The following is a 12,792-nucleotide window of genomic DNA, read 5'->3' on the forward strand; positions in this document are numbered from 1 at the left end:
TCTAATTTTTTGTATTTTTAGTAGAAATGGGATTGCATCATGTCAGCCAGGCTGCTCTCAAACTCCTGACCAGGTGATCCACAACGCCTCGGCCTCCCAAATTGCTGGGATTACAGGCACGAGCCACCACACCGGGTCAAATTATTCTTGTTTACTTGGTCTCGAACTCGAACTTTTTTTTTTTGAAACAGAATCTTGCTCTGTTGGCCAGGCTGGAGTGCAGTAGCGTGATCTCTGCTCACTGTAGCCTCCGCCTTCCAGTGGTTCAAACGATTCATGCCTCAGCCTCCCTTGTAGCTGGGAGCACAGGTGCGAACCACCACGCTAGGCTAATTTTTGTATTTTTAGTAGAGATGGGGTTTCACCATGTTGGCCAGGCTGGTCTAGAACTCCTGACCTTAGATGATTTGCCAGCCTGGCCTCCCAAAGTGCTGGGATTACAGGCATGAGCCACCGGACCCTGTCTCAATTTTTTTTTTTTTTTTTTTTTTTGAGACAGAGTCTCGCTCTGCCGCCAGGTTGGAGTGCAGTGGTGCGATCTCGGCTTACTGCAAACCTCCGTTTCCTGCGTTCAAGCAATTCGTAATTCACCTGTCTCAGCCTCCTGAGTAGCTGGGATTACAGATGTGTGCCACAACGCCCAGCTAATTTTTGCATTCTTAGTAGAGACGGGGTTTCACCATCTTGACCAGGATGGTTTCAATCTCTTGACCTCGTGATCTGACCGCCTCAGGCTCCCAAAGTGCTGGGGTTACAGGCATGAACGATTGCACCTGGCCAACCTTTTTGTTTTGTTTTGTTTTGTCTGAGATGGAGTCTCGCTCTGTCTCCCAGGCTGGAGTGCAGTGGCACAGTCTCGGCTTACTGTAACCTCCACCTCCCGGGTTCAAGCGATTCTCCTGCCTTAGCCTCCCAAGTAGCTGGGACTACAGGCACCCGCCACCACACCCGGCTAATTTTTTATTTTTAGTAGAGACGGGATTTCACTATATTGAACTACTGACCTCATGATCTGCCCTCCTTGGCCTCCCAAAGTGCTGGTATTACAGGCATGAGCCACCGTGCCCAGCCGCGCTCAATTCCTATTTTTACTTTTTTGTTGTTGTTGTTCAGTTGGGGTTTTTTGTATTTTTTTTCTTTTTGTTTTCTTTTGAGTATATTCATTCTTAGGAGTGGAAATGCTTGGTCATAAGGTAATTTTCCCCAATATCTTCTTCTAAAAATTTGTAGTTTCACATTTGTTTAAGTCTGTAATCCAGCTGGATGCAGTGACTCATGCCTGTAATCCCAACACTTTGGGAAGCTGAGGTGGGAAATCACTTGAAACCAGGAATTTGAAACCAGCCTGGACACTGTGAGACCTTGTCTTTACAAAAAAAAAAAAAAATTAATAATTAGCAGGGCAGGGTGGCACACGCCTGTAGTCCTAGCTACCCAGGAGGCTGAAGTAGGAAGATCACTTTAGACCAAGAGTTTGAGGCTGCAATGAGCTATGGCCACACCACTGCACTCTAGCCTGGGCTACAGAGCAAGATTGTCTCAAAAAATAAAAATAAAAATCTGTGATCCATTTGAGTTAATTTTTAGATGAGGTGTGAGATATAAATTCCTTTTGTTCCCCTTTGGTCTAAAGATAGCCAATTGCTCCAGCACCATTTGGTGAGAAGACTATCCTTCCTCCATTGAATTGCTTGGCATCTTTGTCAAAAAGCAGTTGTCTGGGCCAGGAACAGTGGCTCACGCCTGTAATCCCAGCACTTTGGGAGACCAAGGTGGGTGGATCGCTTGAGGCCAGGAGTTTGAGACCTGGCTAACATAGTGAAACCCCTTCTCTACTAAAAACAGAAAAAAATTAGCTGGGTGTGATGGCACACACTTGTAATCCCAGCTACTTGGTAGGCTAAAAACCGCTTGAACCCAGAAAGCAGAGGTTGAGCAAGCCAAGATCACACCACTGCACTCCAGCCTAGGTGACAGACTGACTCCATCTCAAAAAAAGAGAAAAAGGCCTGGCGCAGTGGCTCACGCCCATATTCCCAGAACTTTGTGAGGCCGAGGCGGCCAGATCACAAGGTCAGAAGTTCAAGACCAGCCTAGCCAACATGGTGAAACCTCTTCTCTACTAAAAATACAAAAATTAGCCGGGTGTGATGGTGAGTGCTTGTAATCCCAGCTACTTGGGAGGCTGAGGCAGGACAATTGCTTGAACCTGGGAGGCGGAGGCCACAGTGAGCCAAAGATTGCACCACTGCACTCCAGTCTGGGCAATGGAGCGTGACTGACTCAAAAAAAAAAAAAGAAAATGAAAAAGAAAAAAGAAAAAAAGGCCAGGTGCAGCAGCTCATGCCTGTAATCCCACACTTTGGGAGGCCAGGGCGGGCAGATCTCTTGAGGTCAGGAGTTCAAGACCAGCCTGGCCAACATAGTGAAACCCTGTCTCTACGAAAAATACAAAATAGCTGGGCATGGTGGCGTACGCCTGTAATCCCAGCTACTCCGGAGGCTGATGAAGGAGAATCGCTTGAACCCAGGAGGCGGAGGTTGCTGTGAGCTGAGGTCGCGCCACTGCACTCCAGCCTGGGCAACAGAGGGAGATTCCGTCTCAAAAAAAAAAAAACTTGATAGAATTTTGATAGAAACTGCATTAAACCTGTTCATCAAATTTGCAAAGAACTGGCATGCTGAGTCTTCCAATCCATGAACATGGTATATTTCTCCATTTATTTAGATCTTTGACTTCTTTCATCAGCATTGTGTAGTTTTCAGCATACATGACTGTACATGTTTTGTTAGACTTATACCTATTATTTCACTTTTTTTAGCAACTATGTTTTCAATTTTGGTTTTCACATGTTCATTGCTAGTACACTGATTTTTTTATGTTAATCTTTTATCCTGCAACTGTCCTGAAATCACTTATTAAGTGCCAGAGTCTTTGTGTGTGTGTAGAATCTTTGGGAATTTCTACAAAGACTTATCATGTTATCTGTGAAAAGAAACATTTATTTCGGCCGGGCGCGGTGGCTCAAGCCTGTAATCCCAGCACTTTGGGAGGCCGAGATGGGCGGATCACGAGGTCAGGAGATCGAGACCATCCTGGCTAACACGGTGAAACCCCGTCTCTACTAAAAAAAAAAAAATACAAAAAACTAGCCGGGCGAGGTGGCGGGCGCCTGTAGTCCCAGCTACTCGGGAGGCTGAGGCAGGAGAATGGCGTAAACCCGGGAGGCGGAGCTTGCAGTGAGCTGAGATCCGGCCACTGCACTCCAGCCTGGGCGACAGAGCGAGACTCCGTCTCAAAAAAAAAAAAAAAAAAAAAAAAAAAGAAACATTTATTTCTTCCTTTCCATAATTTCTTCAAATATTTTTTCTGCACCACTCTTTCTCCTCTCTTTTTGAGACTTCAAAAACATAAAAGATAAATCTTCTGTTATTGTCCCATGAGTCCCTGAAGCTCTGTTTTTTTTGTTTTTTTCATTTTATTTCAATCTGTTGGTCAGACTGGATAATTTCTATTATTCTACCTTCATGTTCACTGACTCTTCTGTCTTCTCCATTCTGCTATTGAGCCCACCCAATTAATTTTTCATTTAGATTGTCATATTTTGCAGTAAATAAATTTCTAATTTTCTGTTCAAGAGTATTCACCCTTACTTGCTATAGCAAGGTTTTAATTAACATTTTAATTATACTTTGGCTTTTAATTTTTTGGATCTGTGTCATGTTGCAGTTGCCATCAGTTGGCTGTCTTTTCCCCTCATGATTTTCCTGATTCTTCATAGCTGAAGTAATTCTGAATTACTGGACATTTTGAATATTATGCTATGTGACTCTAGCTCTTGTTTAAGTCCCACGAAAAATTCTGAATTTGTCTTTGCAGCAATCAACCTAATTAGGTCCAGTCCACAAGTTCCTACCCACCTTCTGTGGGCTGTGGTACCAATATGAGATCAGTTTTCAAAGCCTCTGAAGTATTATTTTGGTTTTTCCCAAGCATACTGCCCAGGGGCCAGTGCGCAACTACTTGAGCAGTAATCTACTCCACAGTTTGGTCCTCAAAGCCTTTGGTATGCTATTTAGGGTCAGATGCACATATGTTAATTCTGAAGAACATCCCAGGAGTTCATATGCAACTTTATGAGTTTAATTTGTTGAGCTCCTTCCTCTACACAATCTTTCTAATACTTTCCAGATCTCAAGGGCCCCTTTCCTGGTCTTCTAGCTGAAAGTCAGGGGTTTAATTTCCCTGACCTGCTGAGTACCTCCCACAACTGTGACTACCTCCAAGGAAAAGCATGAGAGAAAGGAAAGAACAAAATCAAAGATTCCCTCCATGCTCCGGGGACCACAGTCCCTATAAATAGAAGACTTCCTCTCCTATTCATCTGCCAATGTCACTGCTGTCTCCACCACTACAGAATTACATGGAGGGCCAGAGCAAGAGAAAAGGAGAAAAGACAAAGCAAACAACACACAAGACTTCTTCCTCCATCCCCATGCCTGACCCACGATGATCCCCTTTCCTGCTCCTCAAACTAGAAAGACGGCTTCTGTTAGACCTCTTTTTGTGCACATCCAGCACACATTTCCAGGTTTGGGGCTGACTTTAAGTCCAGGCTGGAAAATATTATATGGAGGAAAAAAAATATGGGAAACTCACTATCATTTCACTGGTATTTGGAGTTCTGCTTTCCTTCTCCAATTGGCATGCTAACATTTACCTTTCTGGGGTTACTCCACTGATCCATGCATTCTGTCCGGGGATTTCAGTTGCTCTCTGTCAGACATAAAGGGTGGAGTTATGTTTACTCCATCTTTATCATAATCAGAACTCTTAAACTTTTTTGTAATGTGAAAATCTTCATACATTTCAGGATTCTTTGCCTTTAAAGAAACTTTTTTTTTTTTTTTTTGAGATGGAGTCTTGCTCTGTCACCCAAGCTGGAGTGCAGTGGTGTGATCTTGGCTCACCGCAACCTCCGCCTCCTGGGTTCAAGCAATTCTTGTGCCTCAGCCTCCCAAGTAGCTGGAGTTACAGGCGTGTGCCACCCCACCCGGCTAATTTTTATATTTTTGGTAGAAAGGGGGTTTCACTATGTTGGCCAGGCTGGTCTCAAACTCCTGACCTCAATCCATCTGCCTGCCTCAGCCTCCCAAAGTGCTGGGATTACAGGTGTGAGCCACCGCTCCTGGCCCTAAGGAAACTTTTCACACTATGCCTACTGGCATTTTTCTGTCAATCACATCATTTCATTGTGAGAAGCATGTAATGCAAGTTTTCTACAAAAAGCACACATTACTTTTACAATTTGAAAAAATAAAAATTATACACAAAAAGTGCACAAAAGGAGAATAGAGGGAAACATTAGTAGTGGTTGCTTGTCTTTGTGTAATGTGATTACATGCAGGTTTTTTTTTTTTTCCTTGAGATAGAGTCTCACTCTGTCACCCAGGCTGGAGTGTAGTGGCAGGATTACAGCTCACTGCAGCCTCAATCTCCCAGGCTCAGGTGATCCTCCCACCTCAGCCTGCTTATTAGCTGAAACTATAGGCGCGTACCACCATGAGAGATAATTTTTTGTATTTTTAGTAGAGACAGGGTTTTGCTATGTTGCCCAGGCTGGTCTCAAACTCCTGGGCTCAAGCAATCCTCCCGCCTCAATCTCCCAAACTGATTATAGATGTGAACCACCACAACCAGCCGAGAAATTTTTTTAACTCAAATCTCAATACCTTTACATTGTTCACTATAAGCATTCATTTATTTATTTTCCTTTTTTTAGAGATGGGGTCTCACTCTGTCAACCAGGCTGGGATACATGGGTACCATCATGTCTTACTGCAGCCTTGAATTCCTGGACGCAGTCCTCCCGGCTCAGCCTCCCATGTAGCTAGGATTACAGGTATGTGCCACCATGGCCAGCTAATTTAAAAAAAAAAATTGTTGGGGGGAGACAGGGTCTCAATATGTTGCCCAGGCTGGTCTTGAACTCCTGGTTTCAAGCAATCCTCCTGCCTCGGCCTCCAAAAGTGTTGGGATTACAGACGTGAGCCAACGTGCAAGCCCATTTAAAATAAACTTTTAAAGTTTAGTATAACATATCACAGAAAAGCATACAAATTATAAGCACACGCCTCCATGAATTACCACCAAGTAAACAAAGCCATGTAACCTAAACATCACTCCATCAAGAAACAGAACATTACCCCAAAGGGTCCCCCTTATGAGCCCCAGTGCTATTTTTCAATTATAAAAGTAAAAATATACATGTTTATATTCAAATATTCAAATAGTACTGGAATGACTTTTTTTTTTTTTTTTTGAGACAGGGTCTCACTCTGTCACCCAGGCTGGAGTACAGTGGCACGATCATGGCTCACTGCAGCCTCCACCTCCCAGGCTCAATCAATTCTCCCACTTCAGCCTCCCAAGTAGCTAGGACTACAGGCGTACACCACCACACCCAGCAAAATGTTTGTTATTTTTTGTAGAGATGGGGTTTCACCATGTTGCCCAGGCTGGTCTTGAACTCCTAGACTCCAGCCATCCTCCCGCCTCGGCCTCCCAAAGAGCAGGGCTTACAGGCTGAGCCACCCACCATGCCTGGCCCTCACAGACCCCTTCTTATCCCTTTCCAATTCACCTTATCTCAGAGGTCAGAGTGGACACAGACTCTTACCAATGCCCTGAGCTGGATCCCCTTCTGCCCTTAGAACAAAGTCCAAATGCCTCTCCCTAGCTCCCAGGGCTCTGCACAACCCACTCCGGTCCTCCCCAACTTCACCTCATGTCACCTCTCCATTCTGCTCTCTTCCAATGCCTTATGTGTGCCAACCTCATTCCCATCTCAGGGGCCTGGCACATACTGTTCCATCCTCTATTCCCTCTTCTCTTTATAGGCTGGTTCTTTCTCCTTCTTCAAGTCTCAGCTGAAATATCACTTCTACAAAAAGACCTCCCTTGACCATATGTCTTCCAGTAGTTCTCTTTATTGTTCCTTACAGAGCCTATTTCTTCTTTTTCAGTGCATTTAAAACTCTGTAACTGTACAAATGACTCATTCCCTAGTTTACTATCTGTCCTCTGTCGAGACTATAAATAAACTCCCTGTCTGTTCTTCAGGGTCTTTAATAGTACTTGGCATGTTAAATTTTTATTAAATGCACCTATACTCCCAGCTACTCAGGAGACTGAGGTGGGACAATCCCTTGAGCCCAGGAGTTCTATGCCAGCCTGGGCAACATAGACCCTGTCTCTGAAAACAAACCACTTGTTGAATAAGTGATGAGCAAACCAACCAACCCAACCAGGATCAGATACTATCAGGACAGTGCTCAGTACATATCTTCTCAATTTCTAACTGTGATACAAAGCACCTCAGGCATTCTGGAAGAAAGAGAGACAGCTAATAATCCCATCTCTCTGAATGAAATAATAAACAAGGAACACTTCATCCATCCTGTTCTTCACAAATGTCCCAATCTAAATCCTTGTTACAAATGCAAATTATTGGGCCTATCCCAGACCTGGTGAATCAGAAAATCTGGGGGTGAGGCCCAGAAATCTGTGTTTAACACACGCTCCAGTTGACACTGACATGCTCAAGTTTGAGAAACACTGCCCTACCAAACCCTGGAGCCCAAGAGTTGCCTAAGTCAACTCCATAGTGCTCACATCTGGAACGTACGTCTAAACTGGACTAGCAGGGCAGGCATCGTGGCTAACTAAAGTCTGTAATCCCAGCAGTTTGGGAGGCTGAGGCAGGAAGATTGCTTGAGGCCAGGAAAGTTCAAGACCAGCCTGGGCAACATACAGAGAACCTGTCTCTACAAAAAAAGTTTTAAAATTAGCCCAGTGTGGTGGCTCATGACTGTAGTCCTGGCTACTTGGGAGGCTGAGTGGGAAGGATTGCTCGAGCCCAGGAGGTCAAGGCTACAGTAAGCTGTGATTCCACCACTGCACTCTAGCCTGGGCAAAAGAGCAAGGCCTATCTTAAAAAATTAAAAAAAAAAAAAATGAACTGGACTAGTGGCAGATATCCAAAATCACCAGCCTGAAAAATTCTAATAATCTCCTACCTGATTTTGCTGCCTACATTTGCACTTCACTTCTGGTTTCTCTTCCCACACGGTCAGTGTGGACAGCTTCCTAAAATAAAGACCTGCTTATGGCCAGGTGCAGTAGCTCGCACCTGTAATCCCAGCACTTTGGGAGGCTAAGATGGGAGGACTGCTTGAGCCCAGAAGTTCGAGACCAGCCTGGGCAACATAGTGAGACCCCATCTCTTTAAAAAAAATATTTTAATGAAAAAAAAAAAAAAAAGACCTGCTTAGGTCACCCCTTGCACAAAAGTCTTGAATGGCTCTCCAGTGCCTGCACATTTGAGGCCATACTTCTTTGCTTATTATACAGGCACACTCAAAATATACTGAAACCTCTTTCCAGCTTTATTCTCTTGCCAAATAAAAATAACTAGTATTTACAAACCATGTGTCAGCCTCTGGCCTAAGACTTTTGCCTACATTATCTCCTGAATCCTTATAACAACCCTTAAACTAATAACTACTTTTACGATTTCAATTCCACAGATGAAGAATCTGAAGCCCAGAGGTGTAACCTGCCCCATGTTACCCATCTAGAAGGCCCCCATGAATATCACAGTCATGTTGGGTTGCCGGCATTCTTCTCTCAAATAACCTGCATTCCCACTTAAGGCTCTCTCTTTACTGAATGCCCTTTTCCCATCTTCCCACTCTAATTCCCACTTCTAATTTTCTCTATTCAGCCTTCAGGCACTAGATAAAATGCCATTTCCTCCATAAGCCTTCTCTAAACGTCATCCTATTCATTTTGTGCCAGAAACACGTTAAGTACTAATGTTAAAACAATGTTACGTTCAACATGTTAACAGAGATCATCTCTGTCAATGCTGAAGACATCTGACAAAATTCAACCCTCATCCTTTTAAAATAAAAATAGACAAATGCTTAGTAAATATGTGTATGTTGATTTACATACATACATAAATACATACATATAGGCCAGGCACAGTGGCTCACACCTGTAATCCCAGCACTTTGGGAGGCCGAGGCAAGTGAATTGTTTGAGGTCAGGAGTTCAAGACCAGCCTGGCCAACATGGTGAAATCCCATCTCCACTAAAAAACACAAAAATTAGTCAGGCATAGTGGCGGGCACCTGTAATCCCAACTATTTGGGTGGCCGAGGCAGGAGAATCACTTGAACCCAGGAGGCAGAGGTTACAATGAGCCAAGATTGTGCCACTGAACTCCAGCCCGGATGACAGAGTGAGACTCTGTCTCGAAAAATAATAATAAAAATATATACATACATATACATATAAAATAAAATACAGACTTCAACTAAATATTTACATCTTTCTCAATCTCAAAGCTAAAATCAAGCCCAATGGGAATACACTAGAAGTGTTCTCACTAACGTCAGGGGCCATACAGGCTATGCATTTAAACACCATTATTTATTACTATTGTGGAGCTACTAGTTATCACAATTAGGCAAGACAAAGAAAACACAGGTATATAACTGGAAAGGAAAAAGTTAAATTATCATTTTTGCAAATGATATTATATACAAAATCCAAGATAATCAACTGAAAACCTTTTACAGTTGTTAATCACCATAAGATAGTGAAAACTAATATACATCAATGCCTTCACCTACATCACCAACAAGCAGGCAGAAAATAAAATAATGATAATATTGATTATAACGATTCAGTAACACTAAAATAAATAACAAAACCAAAAACTTGAAAATAAAAAGAAATGTAAGAAATCTCTGAAACTCCCAGCAGGACGCGGTGGCTCACTCCTGTAATCCCAGCAATTTGGGAGGCTGAGGTGGGCGGATCACCTGAGGTCAGGAGTTACAGACCAGCCTAGCCAACATGGCGAAACCCCGTCTCTACTAAAAAGACAAAAATTAGCCAGGCGTTGTGGCACGTTCCTGTAATTCCAGCTACTCAGGAAACTGAGGCAGGAGAATCACTTGAACCCGGGAGGTGGAGGTTCCAGTGAGCCGGGATTGCACCACTGCACTCCAGGCTGGGTGACGGAGCAAGACTCCATCTCAAAAAAAAAAAAAGAAAGAAACCAAAACAAATTTCTGAAACTCTGAAAGACAGAAAAGATGACTTCAACAAAAAGAAAAGCATGCCACATTCTTAATGAGGAAGAGTCAATATAACATAACCAAAATGTCACTCTTCCTCCATTCATCTAGAAATGTAACATAGTCCCAATAAAAATAGGACTTCTTTAACTAAACAAACTTAAAGTTCATATAGAAAAACAAACATAGCCAAGAAAGTTCTGAAAAATAAAGATGATGAAAGGGAACTTCACCAAATAACAAAACATGCTAGAGTAATTAAAACAGTGTGGTCCTAACACATAAATACACAGATTAATGTAACAGAACAGAATGTCCAGGAATAGACCAAAATGTACACATATGACAAAGTATATTATATACAGTAAATGATAAACAACTGGGAGAAAGATTGTGTAATAAAAGGTGTTGCAACAAATGGGTAGCCACAGAAAAAAATTAAGTTGGATCTAACACTTCACATCAAAATAAATTCCAAATAGGACCAAGCACAGTGGCCCAGGCCTATAATACTAGCACTTTGGGAAGTCAAGGCAGACAGATCACCTGAGCCCAGGAGTTCAAGACCAGCCTGGGCAACATGGCAAAACTCCTCTTCTACCAAAAGTACAAAAATTAGCTAGGCATCGTGATGCACACCTGTAGTCCCAGCTACTCAGGAGGCTGAAGTGGGTAGATTACCCGAGCCTGGCAAGGTCCAGGCTGTAGTGAGCCATGATCACACTACTGTGCTCCAGTCTGGACAACAGGGCAAGACCCTGCCTCAAAATAAAAATAAAAAATAAAAATGAATTCCAAATAGAGAAAAGATTTAAAGGTAAAATATGAAATATAAAAATTACTTTAGGCCAGGTACAGTGGCTCACGCCTATAATCCCAGCACTTTGGGAGGCCGAGACAGGTGGATCACCTGAGGTTAGGAGTTCAAGACCAGCCTGACCGATATGGCGAAACCCTGTCTCTACTAAAAATACAAAAACCAGCCAGGCATGGTAGCGTGTGCCTGTAGTCTCAGCTACTCAGGAGGCTGAGACAGGAGAATCACTTTAACCTGGGAGGCGGAGGTTGCAGTGAGCCGAGATCATGCCACTGCGCTCCAGTCTGGGCGACAGAGCGAGACTCTGTCTCAATTAAAGAAAAAAATAAAGGCCGGGCGTGGTGGCTCAAGCCTGTAATCCCAGCACTTTGGGAGGCCGAGATGGGCGGATGATGAGGTCAGGAGATCGAGACCATCCTGGCTAACACGGTGAAACCCGTCTCTACTAAAAAAAAATACAAAAAACTAGCCGGGCGAGGTGGCGGGCGCCTGTAGTCCCAGCCACTCAGGAGGCTGAGGCAGGAGAATGGCGTAAACCCAGGAGGCGGAGCTTGCAGTGAGCTGAGATCGCGCCACTGCACTCCAGCCTGGGCGACAGAGCGAGACTCCGTCTCAAAAAAAAAAAAAAAAAAAAAAAAAAGGAAAAAAAATTACTTTAAAAAACCACAGGATAGGCCAGGTGAGGTGCCTCACACCTATAATCCCAGCACTTTGGGAGACCAAGGCAGGTGGATCACCTGAGGTTAGGAATTCAAGATCAGCCTGGCCAACATGGTGAAACCCCATCTCTACAAAAAATACAAAAATAAATTAGCCGGACGTGGTGGTGGGCGCCTGTAATCCCAGCTACCCAGGAGGCTGAAGCAGAAGAATCGCCTGAACCCAGGAGGTGGAGGTTGCAGTGAGCCAAGATCATGCCACTGCACTCCAGCCTGGGCAACAAGAATGAAAATCTGTCTCAAAAAAACAAAACAAACAAACAAACAAACAAAAACACAAAAAACCCACAGGGTAATTTTTCCCAATCTTCTGCTAGGGAAGATCTTTCTAGGTATGACATAGAACCCAAAAGCCTTAAAAGTAAAAACCAATCTATATAATTAGTTAATAAACAAATCTTTCACAACAAAACTATTTTAAGTAAAAAGATAAAGAAGGCTGGGCGCAGTGGCTCAGACGTGTAATCCCAGCACTTTGGGAGGCTGAGGAGGGCGGATCACGAGGTCAGGAGTTCAAGACCAGCCTGGCCAACATGGTGAAACCCCATCTCTACTAAAAATAGAAAAATTAGCCAGGTGTGGTGGCAGTAGCCTGTAATCTCAGCTACTCAGGAGGCTGAGGCAGGAGAATCACTTGAACCCAGAAGGCGGAGGCTGCAGTGAGCTGGGATCGTCCAAGATCGTGCCACTGTACTGTAGCCTGGGCGACAAAGCGAGACTCCATCTCAAAAAAAAAAAAAAAGATAAATAAGATCTGGAAAAACACAACTGCAATTCATATCGCTGACAAGGTGTTAAGTTCCCACATATATAAGCAATTTTGACAAAATCAATTTAAAAACACCAAAGCCCAGCTAGGCACAGTGGCTCACACCTATAATCCCAATGCTTTGGGAGGCTGAGGCGGGTGGATCACCTGAGGTCAGGAGTTCGAGACCAGCCTGGCCAACATGGTGAAACCCTGTCTCTACTAAAAATACAAAAATTAGCCAGGAATGGTGGTGCATGCCTATAATCCCAGCTACTCGAGAGGCTGAGACAGGAGAATCCCTTGAACACAGGAGGTGGAGGTTGCAGTGAGCTGAGATTGAGCCACTGCACTCC

General features: G+C 43.7%; 1 protein-coding gene across 4 annotated transcripts in view; it reads right to left on the minus strand.

The window, feature by feature from the left end:
• Window positions 1-12,792, minus strand: part of SCAP (SREBF chaperone) — a 70,136-nt gene that overhangs the window by 36,154 nt on the left and 21,190 nt on the right. Inside the window, exon 1 of one of the 4 annotated variants that reach the window (XM_030936443.1) lies at window positions 4,722-4,765. The exons of 2 other annotated variants lie outside the window; for them this stretch is intronic. The gene's annotated coding sequence lies outside the window, so the exon portion shown is untranslated. Of the gene's footprint in view, window positions 1-4,660; window positions 4,682-4,721; window positions 4,766-12,792 lie in introns of those variants that run through there. One more of the 4 variants, XM_030936449.1, reaches the window with a different exon arrangement.

The sequence above is a fragment of the Rhinopithecus roxellana genome, chromosome 1 (assembly GCF_007565055.1).
Source record: "Rhinopithecus roxellana isolate Shanxi Qingling chromosome 1, ASM756505v1, whole genome shotgun sequence".
Classification (NCBI taxonomy): Eukaryota; Metazoa; Chordata; class Mammalia; order Primates; family Cercopithecidae; genus Rhinopithecus; species Rhinopithecus roxellana.